This window comes from Lissotriton vulgaris, chromosome 1_2 (assembly GCF_964263255.1).
Source record: "Lissotriton vulgaris chromosome 1_2, aLisVul1.2, whole genome shotgun sequence".
Taxonomy (NCBI): domain Eukaryota; kingdom Metazoa; phylum Chordata; class Amphibia; order Caudata; family Salamandridae; genus Lissotriton; species Lissotriton vulgaris.
The window spans coordinates 187,252,122-187,271,294 of NC_141686.1; the positions used below are offsets into that span (position 1 = coordinate 187,252,122).

Genomic DNA, 19,173 nt, shown 5'->3' on the forward strand with positions numbered 1-19,173 from the left:
TACACTTGCGTCCAACCTGGCCCGCTCGAGGGTGGTTTCTTTCAGTTTGTATTGGACCAGCTTAATTGTGTCTGTCTGGGCTTGCTCCTGTTCCTCCCTATTCTTTTCTTGTTTCTTTTTTTGATTGTGTAATATGTGAGCTTGTATCTTCTACCAGGGTTTGGTGTCTTAACCCACTATGCTGTCCAATCCACTTTGTTTTTAGTGGGCAGCCATTTTTTGAGGATAATATAGATGAATGCCTCCTGGGGGCCTGCATTGGTCCAGGATGTCCTGTCTCCTGTCCCCATTGTTCATTCAGTCTATTCACAGCATCAGTTATGGTGTCCCCAGGTTTTATAGTTCCTGCCATTAATGCTTCTACATTAGAGAAGTCAGGGAACATTTCCCTCAGGGCCATCCATATTTGGTGGCCGTACATGCTTGGTGTTTGTCAACATGAATGTTGAAATGTGTTAGTATTTTCTCCAATGAGACTACTGAGCAGACTTTTGGCATGGCCTTTCGCTAAGTTTACTCCTGTGGTGTTATTTTCAAATCATGAGATCCATATCCTCACCCCATCGAACAATGATGGCAATTTGGTCCTTACTCTTACTTTATCCATCAGAGCCAATGGCATATGAAGATCCCTCATGTGCCCTTCTGCAATAGTGAATACATTTTGTTTTTTCCCTATCATCTTAGGCAATCCTTCATGTTTGGGGAATTCCACGTGTTATCTCCCCCGCCATGCCAGATGCAAAGTTTATGTCCTCTGTTTCTTAGGATCCCTCCTCCAGCCAGGGTCTATCATACTAGCACTTTGCAGGTGGCAATATAGTTGTACAAAGAACTCACCTTCCTTTCAGGCTATTATCTCCTTTGGGGTGAGTTTGTCTTTCATGTGTATTCAGGAGGAGCAGAACACTTGTTTGTCACTGCTTCGCTCGTACGCATGCAAAGTGGCCATCTTGATTTTCCTTAGTCTTTAGTTTGCACCTGGCTACCTTGGTCTCTTATATCTGGTCAGCCCCCTCTCCTACATTGATGATCTGGTAAATCTCTGATCCCAGCAAAAGCCTCTCCTCCAGATATGCCTCAGACTCTTCCCCAAACAGTGCTCTGTACCTATTCCCCTTTCTTCTCGTGGAGGATGTGCCACTCTTATTTCTTGATTCGCTTTCATGGTACTCTTTCTCTCCCTCTCTCTCCTTAGTTTGCACCTTTCCTATAAATCCCATCTAGATTGCCTCCTTTGCTCTGAGCTTTGCGCTGTTCTTTTTGGTTGGATTTTGTGCTCGAACTTAGGTTCGGCCATTTCTTTGGCAACCTGCGCAAACCCAGGGGCTCCCCCTTGTTGTCGGATCCAGGAGGATTGGGACCCCTTTCCTTAACCGTGCTAGTTTAATCACTGTCAGAACTGCTATTTTTGCATGACTGGACCTAAAAGTTCATCATTCGGTAGGGGGGCTTTTGGATCCCTTGACAGGCAGATTGGATAACCTAATGAGGGAACAGCAGGCATCAGGGAGAGCACCTCCATTCCTGCATATGGCGGGAGAGGTGCGGCCACTTTACTTGCTGATTGTGAAATAGGACTAACGGTCTGTGCCTCGTCGAAGATGACCCATATTTCTAAAAGTGCCTCTCTCCTGTCCTTTTCTTCTATGCATTTGGTCCATATCTGTGTCCTCATGTGTTCAAATACGTTAGTGTCAAAGGCTCCCTCCTTTGGCCAAGGAAACACACATGCCTTAAAGTGTGCATACCATTATTTAGCCTGTATTGGGGACCTGATTTGCTGGTTTATTGTTTTAGTGGCGCTTGCATGATAAGTTGCGTTTTGAATGACAAATACACCCTAGTTTCTCTTATTTAGGGAATCTTGGGTTCTATCCTAGTTATAAAGAAATATATGCATGGGATTGCACGTTTGAACTACTTTGCTATGTGCTCAGTGCTATTTTAAAGGTGCATAAAAATGAACATTTTACAAACACAATAAACAATGCATATGAATTATCCCAAACTTGAAAAAATGCACTTGTTAATCAACCAACATGAACATTTGGTATTGAATAATACATTTTGACTTTGGCATCAAAAATACTGAATTGAGAAATAGCAGCTGTTAGACCTGGCATCTTTGGTGTGTGTTTCTCCTTTCATTTTTGTTTCTGACCTCTTGTTTTGACTGTGTGCTGCATTTAGTTTTTGCTGGTTTTAGAAGTGCTAAAGTACACATTCTCCCTGTGTACATTGTATGTTTCTTTGGTTTATCCATGATTGCCATATTTCATTTACTAGTAAGCTCCTAGTAAAGTGCACTGGCCCAAACCTTCCCTTAAACTACATGTAAGGAAACCCTAAGGCAGGTCCAAGGTAGCCCGTTGTGCAGGGTACAGTGTATTTAAAAGGTAGGGCATGTACTTGTGCTTTGCACATGTCTTAATAGTGATATACTGCTAATCTTGTTTTTCACTATTGCAAGGACTGTCTCTCCCATAGGTTATCATTGGAGCTCCCTTGGAACATCGTATAAGTGTACCTTCCAGTTGGGGATAGATTGAGATTTTGAGTTTGGGTCTTTGAACTCACAATTTAAAAATACATCTTTATGTGAAGTTGTTTCTTAAGTTGCATGTTGGGTTGTTTGTGCATTCAATATAGACAGTCACACAAAGGGAGCTGACGTGTGCCCTGCATATCTTGATGGATCAACACCAGGGTGATGGGTCTTCCTGAGCTAGAGTGGGAAGAGGAGAGCTCGCTGAGACCTGAAAAGGGCTGTGCCTGTCCTCACACAAAGCTATCTCCACCCCGCTATAGTGTTTGGACCCAGGTCAGGCAAAGGCAGGGTCTTGTGCACTGCAAAGACTTTCCTTTGAGGATTGTCTACTTTGAAGACAGACCCTGGCAAAAGTACTGCAGCTGTGTCACCCTAACTTGAGAATACCTCTGGACTGAGGACATTCTGCCAAAAAGAATAGCTGGAGAAGATGTCAGGAGGGACTGCTACTTTGCTGTTTGATTTGTTGAGTGGGGCTTCTGCCTGCTGCTTCTCTCTTGGGCAGAGAAAGTACTGGACTTTGCTTTCTTCATCTAACTTTCCAGGTTTCTACAAGGGCAAGTGTGTGCTTGCCTTCTGTTGAGAAGTCTCAGGGTCACAAAGACTTCACCTACTTCGGAATACTTGACAGATTTCTCTACTGGGAGTACGGAAGGTCAAGTGATGCCAACTCTAGTTCTTGGGCCCTCGGATTTGTGTGGTTGGTGCTGCAGTCCAAGCAAAGCAACATCAACACCATCAGCAATGATGTGGCCTGCTCCAGAGCCAAGGGCACCGCTCATGATGAGCATGACACACTCCGGGCACTGCACTGCAGCCTGTAAGCCTGATGATGCCTGCAACCTATAGATACTAACTTTGCCATTGAGGCCGCTGCATGCACTGGAGACAAAGGCACTGCTTGTGAAGAGCATGAGGCCTCAATGCCTGTTGACACCAGTGCCTCACCTGCATCATCGCTGAGTCAATAACCGATGTGGGGGACCTGCCCAACTAATCTATACTGCAGCGTTGTGAGGTACCAACACACCGCCGCTGCTTTACCTCCCTTGACTCAGTAAGGAACCGATGCCTCACCTCCCCTGGAACAGTAAGGAACTGACACATTGCCCCCCACCCCCTGTGTAGCAGTAAGGAACTGACACCTACCTTAGCGTGTGGTAGTAAGGAACCAACTCCTCACCTCCCCAGTGGTGGAAAGGAACTGATGATGCTGGCACTTGCACCGCATCACCTCCCCATGCTGTGAACATCTTTCTTTTAATCATTACCAATGTAGTGTGTCTTTGGGAGTCTGTGTGACTCAGTGGCTGGCCTGCGGACCTCACGGTCATCTTCGTATGGGGGTTCATACCTATCACAACAGGGACACACTCACTCTTCCAAATGAAATCGGAAGACTTAATGCCCAAGATCTTGAGGCTTAATGTAGAGTGGCACAATGAATGTTAGCGTTATATTGGTTCAATGACCCAACAGGAACAAGATGCAGCCTCTCCCTTGTCACTAGCCCAATTCTTGTTCAGAAGGCCATTACGTTGTTTCCATGTTCCTGACCACTTAGGCACTGCACATTCCCTCTGGAAGGAGATGTTGGACCTTCACTCAGGATCCTTATTATACTCCCCTAGGCTCCCATTGGAGTGGTGCACAGGGTTCTCATTGAGTCAGGAATAAGCAGCTACAGCAGCAGTCTGTGGCCTCGAAATAGGGTACATGGGAGATTTTTTTTTAGAACAAATTCCTATGCCCATGTCAGCACCCTGTGCACTGCTCCTACTACACGTGTGAGTTTCATTTCTATTGAGCTCATAATTTAGGGAGGACCTTCTTATTTGATACACTGGTTAAACCATGGATCTACCAGCACTCACAAATATCTTACAGGCCTCATTGTCAATACGGGTGATAGCAACACTATTGCCTAGATGCATCAACCTTTTTAGGAAGTGCAAATGGTGCGAATCGCAAAAATCGGCCGTTTGCACTTCCTAAATTGGTTTCTGGGATGCATCAAGCATTTTTGGAAAATCGCTATTTTTAGCGAATTCCAAAAATGCAATCGCTTTTAAGGAATCGCAAATTTGCGATTTCTTAAATGCAATGCATCATTCTCAAAACATTTGCGATTTTACAAATTGCAAGTGCAAATTACCACAAGTTGAACCTCGTGGTAATTTGCAAAATTGTTTAAAAATGCACAAAAATGCATTTTTTAAACTGTTAAGTTACAGACACACATGTCTTTAGGACATGTGTGTATGTAACTTACGGGTAAAAGTGCATTTCATGGGTGCAGGGGGGGTCATTTGGACCCCCCTCTCCACCTTTGAAATGCTTTGTTGAATTCCGATTTTAAATTGCGAATTCGCAATTCCCATTCATTCCTATGGGCATTTCAGCCCATAGGAATGAATGGGAATTGCTAATTCGCAATTTGAAAATCGCATTTTTTATGCGATTCGGTAAAAATTGCGATTTTTACAGAATCACAAAAAAAATGCGAAAAAAATGATGCATACCATTTTGAGATTCCTAATTTGCGATTCGGTAATTTTCGCAAATTAGGAATCGCAAAAAAGTACTTTGATGCATCTGGGCAATAATGCCTTCTCTTAGGAGTTCCGGCCGCTGGTTGAACCAAGGCTCACAGCGATTGACAAGAAGTCATAAAGATTAGCGATTCACAATGGGCTTACCGTTGCTTCGTAATTTGCACTGTATCTTGGAAAGTTTACCATCCTCTGGTGCACTTCAATTACCTCAAATGTATATATTACACCCGGATCGATTGTACTTCTATGGCTTACACAGTGACCCCACACTGCTTGCGTTGCAGTAAAGACGAGGCTGATTTGCTCACAAAGCATGGCATTGCCCCAGAGTGCAAAACTTTTGTCTTAAGATAGTTTAAATCCTGGAGGATATCACAGGTGAGCCAGTGCCCCATACAGAACTAATAGTCCCCCTGAGCTACGATGGAGACATCCCAAAGGGCTACCGACGGCTTGTGGCTATAGGTTTTCTACTGGCATGATTCAGATTAGGGATGCGCTGGATGAAGCACCCTCTACCTAATGTGTCAGAGTTGCACAGTGATATGACCATTGTAAGACCCAATCAGACGTATACCATGACCTTATGCCAGCATGAAACTGCCCCAAAGATAAATAAGACCCATATCAGGAATACCTAGTGCATGTACAGAATGATATGTATGAACACAAGGTAATGGATGTTGTTGTCTAATTGTATCCAAGTAGCAGCCTTGTTTGTTTGATAATTGTCTGGAAATAACAGAGCTTGTGTGACCAGATGGCAGGGTTGTCCTAGGCCATTGGCTCCCGTTACATATAACATAAGCTGCTTTGCAAATAAATACCTAATTCCTACCCCTGTGGACAACCGTGGCGTAACCATAAATATTATTGTAGGATCATCTGCATCGATTGATACAAACACACCAATGCACTATGTATTCATTTTGACATAGCACCATGCTAGTCATACCCAGTACTGCTTTTCTATTTGTTCAATGTACCTTATCTGTACCAAATTAATCAAAATGAAAATACATTTTTTAAAACTTTTAGCTAAGGCCATCGGATTGTGTTGCATGTTTAAATCAAGCAAAGCTTAACATTGATGTGTATACAGTATATGAAAGCATTTTACTTTCCAGCAGAGTATATGTTCAAGAAAAGTAGTGCTGCAGTGAACAGATATATATTTAAGTCATTTATGTAATGTTTGGGTCTGTGTACTGGCAACAAGATTAGTTGACCCTTGCTGACTGTGCTGGAAGGATAGGAGGTAAAAACTCGGATACTCTAATGCACAACCGAATATGAGGTGTCAAGATCACCATGTCTTATCCTTGCTGTCAGGCAATCAACAGCTCTTTGAGTAGTGATGCTGCTGAAGACACAATATTATTATGGGTAACTATGATAGCCTTTGACAAAAACTCCCAATTCCCCATCATTTTCATGCTGCTTCTTCATTACAGATGACCTACTCTATATATTAATACCATTGGTCTATCTATTATGTTTAGTGTCAAACAAATAATAAGGCAATTGTAGATGTTACTTTTGTGAAAAAATGTGTTTAAAAAATGCTTGATGTACATGGTAGACCAAACTAAGCACACATGATAAAGCTGTGATTCCGAAGACGTGGAGTGAAGGGTTAGTGCAAAATGACACCTTTAGTCCTGTAAAAAAGAAAAACGCTATTTGTGTTATTCAGGGAAGTATGCCATGTTGTGCTAGCTGTGAGGGTGCAATGGAAAAATTGGTACATTCCTGAGATAACCTAGATTGACAGGATAAGAGCCATCAAGCAGGAAATGCACCTATATCTTTGCATGTAACCAAGAAGGGATAACCAGTCTAGTAAGTTTACATACAGGAAATATGTGGGGGACCAAAAAGTGTGTTCAATTATTTGCATATGCCTGCTAATATAAGGGGACCAGAAGATCACTGAAATTCAACTGCTGTTTTTGACACACAGTCAGTTATTAACTGTGAAGCTTGCTGACCCTGCTTTGCCAGGTAAGTCTTTGCTCATTAAGCTGGGAGTTAAACTGTTACTAATCCTTGCATTCTGCAACAAGGGCACTGTATAGAGAAAGGGGACAGTGTGTGGTAAGGGGGTTCAGCTGTGTGTGGGAAGAGGATGCATTGCGGGGCAGCTCATGATAAGGCTTATTTTCATGAGGGGAGGCTAGAGAGTTGGAGGTAGATTATAGCGAGGGATGTTTTTCCATTGCTGCCTTAGCTGACTTTTTATTTTGTTTTACCTGCACAAAGTTGTGAGGTGACAGATGTAATTTTGAACACACATAATGTACAAATGTGTAAGTCTTAATCAGTAACTTTACTATGGTGCTGGAAATTGTATGGCAAATTTTATAACATTTGACACAGCACAACGTAGCAAGACAGCTTTCTGTGCTGTGTGAAATGGAGAGGACTGCAATGTGCTATATCTAACAGGATATGGGGCATATCTGCCCTCTGCCTGTGCTGCCGCACTCTGAGCTGCCTAGCGCCAATGCATGTACCCTTGTTGGTACTAAATCCTGGTGCAAGGGTGCCTGGGTTGCATGAAGGAAAGTGTTGGTGCATGGAGGAATAACTCCTGCACAAATACAATCCATAGAGGTGTTTTCCTCTTTCTAAGTGTGCTGCAGAATGCAGAAAGTAGCACACTAAGAAGGAGGAAACAATATGGAGAAATAAACATATTTCTCCTTGTTGCGCATACATGTTATACACAATGCCAGGTTTACCAGTCTTGATAAATTTGGAAATGCACCAAAAAAATAGGGGTGGAAGATTGGAAACAACCATGCTCCATCTTTGTAACGCCTTCTTGGCACAGAGTAATGCAAGGCAGCGACGTTGCATTGCATTACTCTAGATTTCCCAAGCCACACCGAGCAACGCAATCCTTTGGTAAATGTAGGCCTTCATATCTAGAACGTGGACACTCTTGAGTGGAGAATGGCCAGATAAATATTGGTGACAATGCAGTATCTCCTCGGTTTGGCAAAAACTGACCACAGGTGAATTTACTATTATTTAACTGCTTCTATAAAACACTTTTACATCCAAATAGTGTTTGTGAACTCTAGAATGGAAGTCTGCTGACCAATGCAACTGATGTTTGCAGGCAAAGAGCTTGGTTTTGAGAGATTTTCTGAAAATCGAGATGTTTTGCCAATGTTGGCATATTATTGCTAACCTGAACCTTTTAAACTTTTAGGGCCCGATTCACAGAACTAACTTAAGACAAAATCCTAAACGTACTACTTTTGGCATTCACAGAAGTTAGGATTTTGTCTTATTTAGCATAGTTAGCATTATAGCATATGCATAACTTCAATCATTCAAATAATTCATACATTTAAAAACTGTTGGATGGTTTCCTGTCTCCTGTCTACGCGTTTCGACACTTATACGTGCCTTCCTCAGGACTGTACCATTGTGCTGTAAAAGATATTTATAAAAAAGATATTTTTACAATATTATATTTCTGTGTAAGAACAGCTAATGTTCTGGCTTTAATGACATGTGCTAGATACTGGTTATCAGCATAGACTGATAATACCGCTTCTAAACATATTAGTCTCTATCTTGTACATAGTTGCCATGGACTCATTTCTAATTACACAAATTCGAAATGTAACCATATTTCTCATTTACACATTATAATAACAGTTCTTCAGGTATGACTTATTCCATTTGGATAATAGCATACTCTTCATCTCATTTTATGGTTATGGCATATATATAAGAAACCTAACCTTGAAAGATAAAGAAGGGATAAAGAGAAGAAAGAAAGAATTCCATAACCAAGGTAGACAACCAGATTAATGAAAAAGACAACAGAATGGATGTAAATGTAATTAAGTTGGGTATTTGGTTCGCAAAAGGCTGTTTAATAAAAAAACATTATATATTTTGGCTCTCTTTAACAAGCAGTATTGTTTTAAATTTATATTATTGGAGCAGGCATTATTTACTTTTAGTTACTAACATAAACTTAGACTTACTGCAGTTGATTACCCTATTCGTATTTGTCCAATCATATTGGTTAGTTTTAAGTTTCCTTTCATTACTAGAGGCACAAAGAAAATACCTGCTACTTCAAAATTGACCAATCATGTAACCACTCTACTTAACACAACACGTGTTCTGTAAGACTAACACTGTTTTAGCTTTTGTATTCCAGTTTTTATATATAGGACCGCTGGTGGTGTTGCATTGGGTTGGGTTTAGTTTCATGCTGCATACGTTTTATTTTTTGTTGTCTAAAACATAGGTTGCAATTAATCACATTGATTACCTACTTACTATTTGCATACATGTGCCCTTAAGCGAGCCACATCATTTCCTTACCGCGTTTAAAAATATCCTTTGTTTTCATTGTTTTTAGGTGCCATCTAGGTATGTATCCGATAAAAGTTATAGATAAATGTGGTCAGACATCTATGGAGAAAGAGAATTCGTTCACCGGTCACATTTAATATTCGTGGTATATTACGGTTTTACTTGGTGCGTTTTAACTATTCAAAGTGACTATATTATTTACCTATTTCGTCTTTTGATGTGGACGACCTGCTGCGATAAATTCCAATGGTAATTCCCAGCGTCTATACGGCGTATGTTGTCTAAAAAGACAAAGGGAGCGCAGCTGACGTTATATTATGGCCAAAATATTTAAACTAAGGAAAGCTTTTTGCGTTTGCTGGAAAGCTGCAATAGTTTTACCTGTATTCACGTTGTTTAAAACGGACCGGCTAAGGCGGCGTCCCGGCGGTATCTGATGTTTGAGCAAAGGATTTGTCTGGCGCTTTCTTACTGGTCTATATATCAAGGCAGCTAATTGGTTCACCTAGTACTATCGTGCATCTTAAAGAGACATGACTCCATATCGCTAAATGCACAATTTTAAACAGTCATAAATATTTAGTCTATATAAATTATTTCAGAAACGTTTATTTTAGCTTTATTTACTGTGGGGTTACCAATGAGAAAATAAATAGGTAAATAAAGTAAATAGAATGGGCATACCTACTACCAGTGTCATATACGGAGGGGTCTCACTGCCATATTACCCGAGGGACTATATATTTTCAGACTGATCTTATTATTTACCCAAATTCAGGAATTATGATAACAGAGGCATATACCGTCTTTGTTATAATATGGCATTTATCCACGGTAGATCGTTATTTAAACCATGGGTAAATGTATTAAGAGTAAAAATCCAATAAACCTCTCTTTTTTTCCTAATTTTGTCTCCGCCGTTATTATTAGCTATATGAATCTTTTCTAGGATGCGCCAACAGATTTGGGACGGAGAATGGTGGAACTCAGAAAAATGGGATGCCAATGGTGCTGTCAGTTTGTTTGTTTTAATCGCAGATCTATGTTCCGTTATGCGGAGTTTCATAGTTCTTGCGGTTTCTCCAACATGACCTAAGTTACATGGACACACATACCTGTGTCAGAGAACATGTACTGTGGATATTTGACACAGTTAGTGTTGGTTGAGTTTAAGAAAAGGTTGCAATTGTACATGCTTTGTGTATGAGTGTACCATGTACTGAGTATGCCTGTCCAGTAGCTGCTCTGTCCATGAAGGAAGCCAGAATTGTACCTGCTCTGTGTCTTAGGTAACTTTAAACCGCAGATGATTTTACTGTTCTTGCTCCTGAGAGAATTCTGAAATGTGCATCCCTGACCGGGACTGTACTATACTGTACCTGTTGTATGTGAGGAAAGATTGCACTACAGGTGTTTGAAGGGTTTACACTGTGTCTGAGACAGTTGCTTGTACTACACATATCTGTATTATAACAGTTCTGGTGAGCAAAACATGTCTTCTTTGCCACTGCTGCAGCTTGTATGTCAGTATAGTGAAAGTTTTCACTGCTGCTCTTACTGGGCATGTTCTGTGCATGAGGGTATTAATATCCTTTTCACCATATGCCCTCAGCAACCTAATGCCAATAACAACCACTGCTAGCATTTTGATATCTTTTCCACCTGAGAAAATACACTCATGAGATTCTGGCAATATTACTCCTACCATGCTACCGAGACTTATATCGCTTTCCCAGAAACTACTTGCTCAGCTTGTCTTGGCATATTTAGTTCCTGCCTGCATTAATTTTCAGCAACTGCGCTGTTTTGCTCTCCTTCATCATATATATTAAAGACTCCATGTGCTACACTGGCAATAGTGTTGCTATACTATCCAACGCTTTCCTTCTAGTTCTTATGGTGCCATACAAAATGCTTCCACACATTTCCAATGAGCACACCTTGTATGTCCACAGCATAAATGAGCAGTAACATTTACAATCCTTCGTCTCCTGTTCCGCTTCATCTCACCTTTATATGAACTCACCACTTCATATTACAAACATGTAATAATGCGCAGCTCACCTTTATATGATCTCACTACTCCATAGTGAAAACTTTAATTTCAAAAGTTACACTTTATCAACCATTACCACAGAAAAGGTCAGTTTAGTATTTGCAAATCCTATTGGCGATTCTGACAAAATATCCTTTATGAAATTCAAGAATTTGGTCAGTTGTTATCATTTCCGGGAATGGTTGAACAATTGCAAAAAGTTAATTGGTTAACATGAATACTTATCAGGCCCGGCCAACATGACACAACATTTTCATCAATAGTGGACAGTTCCATAATTATGTGGTACCTAATTGAGGATAACCATATATAGAAATCCTAGAATAATGTTGATATAACATGTAGCCCCAATGAAATTATAGAACACCTAAGACATGTAGTGTCACAACTTGCATAACCTCCCTTCTCCAACAGACCCCTAATTTGTACTAACACCTCCCTTATTGCACTTTCCTTGCATCACCATTACTCAATCCCCAGGAAGAACTATAAACTTTTCACTATGACTAATCCAGAAATAGCACCTCGCTTCCACTCAGATTCATCTTTATGGAAATAATCTAACCCTCTTGATCATGAAGTTCAACATTGTGTTTTAACCTCAGTTGTGACCGTAATGTGTTTTATTGAAGGGTATTTTAATCCAACATATCTTCAAACTGCAGATTTTGCGTTTCCTTACTGCATGCTCGGTGACTGAAAGGTTTATTATTTATCCCTCTTTGCCCCAATGATTGTGAAGCTAATTTACCAATATTTCCATTGTGTTATATTTTAATGAATGAATACATTTCATATTTATTCATTATTGATTGTATTACACTGTGAGCAATGCACCCTGCTAACCACACTTTGCAAGAAACTGGGTATGGTTTATTGCAAATTAAACTCACTTAAGTAAGCTTTTGCCAGTGACCCGTGTTATTTACAGTTCCACGCCTATTCAATCAATAATCTAAATAACCAAGAGTGGTTCAAAGGCACAGGTGCCCTATTTCTGGGGTTAACCATTCAAAAAACCATATATCACAAAATTGCTATTCACATATTTGGGATAAGCACTGTGTGAGAAGTTAGAGTATTCCATGGTTAGCCAAAAGAAAAATTAAGATTACATATGTGTTCTAACACAATTGTAAGGTTGATCAAGTATGAGGATGCTTGTTTGTATTCATAGTATTATTCTGTATTTCTCTCTTGAAAGGTGCATGACTACACAGCCAACATGTTTCATTCTGAAAACAACGGGACATCCTTAGGGCTGATAAACATAAGTAATTTATGACACATGTTAAAATCACTTTTACTGCAATTGTAAGATCAGGACATAACTGACAAATACTAAAACTACAAATTGTTAAAATCATGCAAACTATATGTTACGTCTTAGGGCACTTAATCCCCACCAAAAAATTGTGACCCTAAATGTAAGCAAGACATTAGACAGGTGCAGATTTATAATAAAGTAGTCAACTAATGTATAAGCAATTTGTAATCTTTATTGGTACCCTTCTCTGCAAATTTACTTTGATGTCCATTTCTTAAGTACACTTCCATTCTTTTAATTCCTCATACTCTAGGATTGGCAGGTATGCATATGGATCGTACAAGATGCGAGCCCAAACACTTTGAACAGTCATGTTTCCTGTAAATACAAATGTTAACCTCATTCATGCTCAGGAAGACTCCTGGCCGTCATGAGTCATAGTAGTCGTGTGCTCATGACGGCCCGGAGCCGTCCGAACGTTGCCGTTCCTCCCATGTGCGGTTAATTCCACACCTGTGTGGGAGAATTGATCAGTGTGGGGAGTTCGGACGCCTCCCGGCCATCATGAGCACACGCCTACTGAGACGCATGATGGCCGGGAGCCGTCCTCAATATGGCAGCGCCACGCCCAGCCCCACCCCTCTGGCAAAGCAGCAGAATTTGCCGCGGGGATAAGGGGTTAAAATATACCAAAACTCTTTTTTTACACCTTTATCTCAAATATTCATTTCTGAGTAGACAGTCACAGTTTGTTATTCTTTAAATCCTATATATAATTAAGTATTAATATTATTCTATTATAATTGCCTAGCCTAATGCAGTATATAAAAACAACAAAATGCATAATCAATACTTTTTTCACTCAAGTATTATTGTCTGTAACCTGTGTTTATTTGCATTTTTTCTATCCATTTTTGAAAGTATTTACAGAGTCATATTAACTCCAGCAATAATCATATTATCAAAAATTCAAATACCGTTTATCTAATATTCTACCATGTGTGGGTGCTCAAAGTAAAAGTCAAATGTTTGTTATTGAGATTAGCCATATCAACAACTAACATATAGAAAAGTGTATTCAAAATACACAAATATTTCCATGCAGACTCTGAAAATGAACCAAGGCTTAGTCAGCAAAAATATATAACCTATGTACTTATCCAAATAAATATATCTCAGAGTACATTAGCCACCTATCTAGGTATTACATGCCTGTTCCAAGAACAGACCAACCGTAAAATTAATACTCATGCCAAGTATTAGGCATTGTTCTACAATTTTTGAACTGGCCATGTCGAATTCATGTTCATTCTAAATGTTGGTGATCAAACTGCCCTGAACTTTTCACACACATGCATAGAACAGGTGAGGTCCATGAAACTGAATAATAATTCAAAATATATAAATGGCATCATGTTGGGAAACAGCACAGCCAGTTCCTAGTAATTAGATCAATGCTCTTCGTCTATTAACCAAATGAAACCATCTGGCCATCATAAACAAGTCAGGTAGGGCTCATCAGATAGCAGGCAAACTATCAAGTACATCACAACCCAATTATACAAACAAACGAATAATCAAAAGTCCACACAAGAATGCTATTGAACAAAGGTATAATCCTCTCCAATAATATAAAAATCTCAATTATCCACTCATTGTTCATGATGGTATAGGTTTGCTGACAAATATGGCACCAACAATATTTCAATCAAATGTATTCGTTTTCCCATACCTAAAACATTTATTCAGAGCCAAGTTACAGCATCATGGTTGTGTGCAAAAAGAGGGCCATGATCCTATTCCTATAAAAGCCAACCCGGAAGTCATTTCAATAAATCCAGTCATATTAGGCACTTGTTCAATATCTACATTATAACATTAGCCCTCTTGGAAAAAGAAAAATGTGTTCCTTATAAAAATATAATAAACAAAGGGAGCAATTATTGGGAAAATGGTTTGTTACTATTATTCTAAAGTCAGCTCTGAATTTGAAGCACAATCTAATATCCAATCCCACAAGTGGTAACTAAGTTGGGCACACAAGTAAACAAAATCATGTCAGCAGCCATCTTAGTAGAAGAAACAGTCAAATACCTACAAAGGTTCAATTCCATTTAATTGTCTCATCTAAAATAGCCCATATTGTGTCCATAGCTCTCATAAAACCATAATAAAAAAATAATGAAATTAAAGACAAATCAATGTATTTAAACACCAATTGTGCTCGGTAAACAAAAGTTGGAGTAAATGAGTAGAGATTTTACAGACATTTTTAAAATATGTCCAGGCTATAAATGATTACTGATTCAACAAAGCACTCCAAAATTATAGAATCATGGTTCTATTATAACAAATGCCTATCAACAAACTGCCAATCAAATTAAATACCCAACATGTGTGTGTTAAAGATAAATTACATTGTCTGCGTGTTTATTCCTTATCTCTACTCTCGCTATCAATGGCACGAAAACGGAATCAGTCCTTATCTGTCACTGTACACTTATTTGATATTAGGGATATGAGACATCTTTATTGAGCTGTGTCCTCACATGTTCCATAACTCCCTTGTGGTCTTCCCAATATAGATCTGGTCACAACTACTTAATCTGCATCTGTCCTCAGCTGCATAAACTATATGTACAATTACTAAAAAGAAGCATCAATGGCAGAGGTATCTGTATGTGTAGGGATTCCATTATAGCATGCCTTAACCCCAGAAACCTGCAGTTAAACTGTAAATTCATTCAATTCTTGACAATGGCCTTTAGCAGGAAACGCGGGTTGCTTAAACTCCATAAAATGGTTCTAGGTTGTATTAATGGTGAAAAGAAGACCACAATGATCTGTCCTATTTGCCCAACTTAATGACTAACCAGTGATCACTCAAATGTTGATGAACGTGGCCTTGGTTGCATCTACAGCAGACCAAGTCCACAGTGGCCCAGCTCATTTTGCACAAGCACTACTGCAGTTTCTTGAACTTGGCCACAACCTCCTGTACCACTAAAAGCTAATGATCATGATGATTGGCTGCCTTGTAGTGACTTCCCATGACGTCACCACGTTAATTCACTTCACCCACTGCAGCCAGTTTTATCTGTAAATGTTTTAAAGGTTGAGAAAGGCCTCAATATCTGCACAGTATTAAATTATTTAAAGATGTTCTGTGACATGACATATGTAAATATCAAAGTTGAATGATTGTTGTCATCTGCATTGAGTGTATTATTTTAATGTTTGCCTATTTCGAAGAAATATGGGACGCTTTTAGGAGCATATGATCAAGAACAGGGTTAAAAGTATCACAGCTTTAGCCTAATTTTAACGCCGTTCTTGATAATATGCCCCTTAGTTTATTAACTTGCTCTAGAAATGTACGTTAGCAAGAAACAAGCTCATTGGATACACATTTTTATGATGTTTATATATAGTAATAAACTTCAACAATAAACTTGAACCTGGTCATGCCCACAGACAATCACATAAATTACATATGTGGTCTGGCAGTTTATAAAATGTCTTTGTTAGACCTGTCAGCCCTAGGGTGGTTGTACCCTGTTTTACTTCCCATTTTGCCTAATTTTTGCCAATTCTTTTTTTTTGGGACCTAAGCCTCTGGGAGCCTTACCACTGCTAAACAGTGCTGAAGTGTAGGTGCTCTCTCCTATTAACATGGCAGCCACAGGCCCCTGCTACTGCGGAGAGGCCATTGTACATGCACGCACCAGTAGTTAGGAGCAGACTGGGACATATTGCTACTCTATCCTTGCTGTCCGCCTTTCTGTCACATAGACAGACATGGTAGATGCCCCTGGAACCTTCCAGCCCAGGGAGGATTTATGCTTTGCCGCCTTCCAGGAGGGTCACCTGACCTAGGGATATAAGAGGAAAGTAGAGAAACCTGACCAGTTAGTTGGGGCACAACTGGACCTGGGGAACCCTCTGCCGGAGTATAGGCTGTTGGGCCTAGGGGGGTACCTACACTACTGAGACTGACTGAGCTTAGGCCCTGCTGTACCCAAGATAGCTGAGGGGCTCTGCCAGCATGCTGACCTTGCCCAGTGAGGGGGAAACCCAGAAGACCAACTCCAGTGTGCCGCAGGGGAAACATCCTGCCTCTTGTGCGTGCCAACTCAACCCTGTACCCTTCCCAAAGGTAACTGCAGCTAAAGACCTGCTATCAACTAGCGCTGAGACTGGGAAGTGCTGTGAAACTGATGCCAGCTATGCCACCAGCGCTGGGAGCCTGAGAGTACCACCCCCCTCTGGGGGCCCTGAGGTATAAAGTATGCACTGAGACTGCAATGCACTGGGACTTATAAGGGCTGAACCTTCCTGGTGTTGTGACCTGCATGTGCTGGAAGCAGAGAGTGCTGCAAGCTCCCAAAACGCTGTTGCCGAATCACCGCCGCTGCCCAGGTCCCGACTGTGCCCTTGATCCCAAGTGCTGACTCGGAGAGCGCCCTGTGGCCCCAGATCGCCGCCGCGGCCCCCGCGTTGTGTGGAAAAGGGGGCGCTTTCAAGGGAAATCACCGCCGCTGACCAGGGACCGGTAGATGAGCGCTTTGCCCCAGAAGGAGATCGGGCTGTCCTTTGAACCGCTGCAGCCCCTGAAGTGAGGGGGGCGCTGTGTAGGCCACGCTAGGCCTGGGGAGTCCCCGAGAAGCATTGCGGGACAACCGGGGTGCCAGCAGCTTCACAGGCTGCGCCCCTGGTGAGCCGCGCTCCCATTGGCTCCTGCTGCCGTGCCCCAGAGAACTGCGCCCTTAATGGCTCCCAGGCCATGAAGAGAACCGGAAGACCCGGAGACCATCCGGACATCAGCGAGGGGGCTCCAAGGAGAGCGGGAGCCCCCGACCTCCCCAGGCCGGGTCCGAAGGAGCGTGGAGGCAAGGGGGGAGTGAGGAAGAGACGGGTGCCTCGCAGAGCCAGCATGGGACTAACAGTGGACATCGCCTCCGGGTAACCCCCGGGAGGTAGGCGAATTGAGTACTTATAGCGGGCTGCCAGGTTAGAGCGGACTGGCAGCACCATGACCACCCCTCACTAAGAGAGACTCAGAACGAGCAGCAAAGGTCTTATTTAACCCCCAGTCTGCCAGAGCTGATGTGGGGTGCCCCAGACCGGCGAGGGGCGCAGCCTAGAACTTCGCTGAGGCCTACCCCTAACAACAGAGGAAGCCTATGTAGATTCTGGGGCCTGGAAAATTCAGTAAAACACTCCCAGGCCCACATCAGGACTGTCCGGGGCGGTCTTGCCTACCACATATTGCCTTGTGCATCTAGGAAATGTTGTGCCTGTTGCCTAGATGATCCCCATGCATATGAAATGTCACCTGTATGATCCCCTGGAATCGGAGATGTCACTGATGTCGTATACATACCCACAAAGTGTTGCATTTCATGAATGTGCGTATAGGATATGTTGCCTATGTTGTCCCTGAATATCAGAATTGTTTCCGGAATTGAATTTATGCCTAAGCAATGTTGCCTGCCTTGATCTAAGCATATGAGAACAGGTTGCTCTGTTTTAAGCAAGAACTAAGTGTTACCTACCTGAACCAAAGTAGATAAAGAGTCTTGTTTTATAAAACAGCCTGGTGTGGTGTCTCTTCATTGCGCGCGTATTATTGAGTCAGTGTCAGTGAGTGCTGCACCACTGCTTTATACATAGCCTTCGGGTGCCTGCCTGCCTCGCGCCAAGCTACCGTGTCGGAATCGGTGACCCCGGTTCTAACAGTCTTATTTTGTGATCCTGCTTGAAAAGGTCGTTTCATTAATGCCCAATTTACAAGCTTCGCAAGTTGTACAAATGAAATCCAATGGTTGATCTGGCAGGCAGGTTCTCTAGTTTAAGGGGCAGTGTAGCTTACAATCTCTTTGTTCAATCAATGATATCTTAACTGACTTTCAATGCACAAGTCTATGTCAATCTAAAGATCACAACTGTTTCCAAGTAGTCAGTCATGGCAATCTTCTTGTTGGACAGCCCGTAGGACTTGTTGGACAGCCCACAGATACCCTCTCACTTACTTTGGACAATCCAGTTCCACAAACACTATCCATTCCACACCTATCCCTTTGGAGCAATAGACATGCCCCCTCCTAGAAAAGTGTTTCCTCCTCTCCATCTCTCAATTACTGTCCATATCTGCTTCTAAACTAGGTAAGGAGATTGGATTACCTGTCTGTTCATCATTTGGTAAGCTACAGGCACTTGACGAGACAACCAAACCCATCCTTTCGGGATCTTGGCTACTTCTCCATACTCTTCGTTTAGTTTCATTTGGGGTGTTTATGGCCTCCTAACTTCTTGGGTAGGAATCTGCTTGAGTTGAAATTTCACTCTAGGAATATTGTTGATTCAATGGGAAATATAGAAGCCTAAGCTTGATTTG

General features: G+C 41.4%; 1 protein-coding gene across 1 annotated transcript in view; it reads left to right on the forward strand.

Moving 5' to 3' along the window:
- The first annotated feature begins 7,028 nt into the window (after window positions 1-7,028).
- The window catches only part of LOC147734870 (dromaiocalcin-1-like), a 98,135-nt gene continuing 85,990 nt past the window's right edge, over window positions 7,029-19,173 (forward strand). Inside the window, exon 1 of the mRNA XM_086953085.1 lies at window positions 7,029-7,110. The gene's annotated coding sequence lies outside the window, so the exon portion shown is untranslated. The remainder of the gene's footprint in view (window positions 7,111-19,173) is intronic.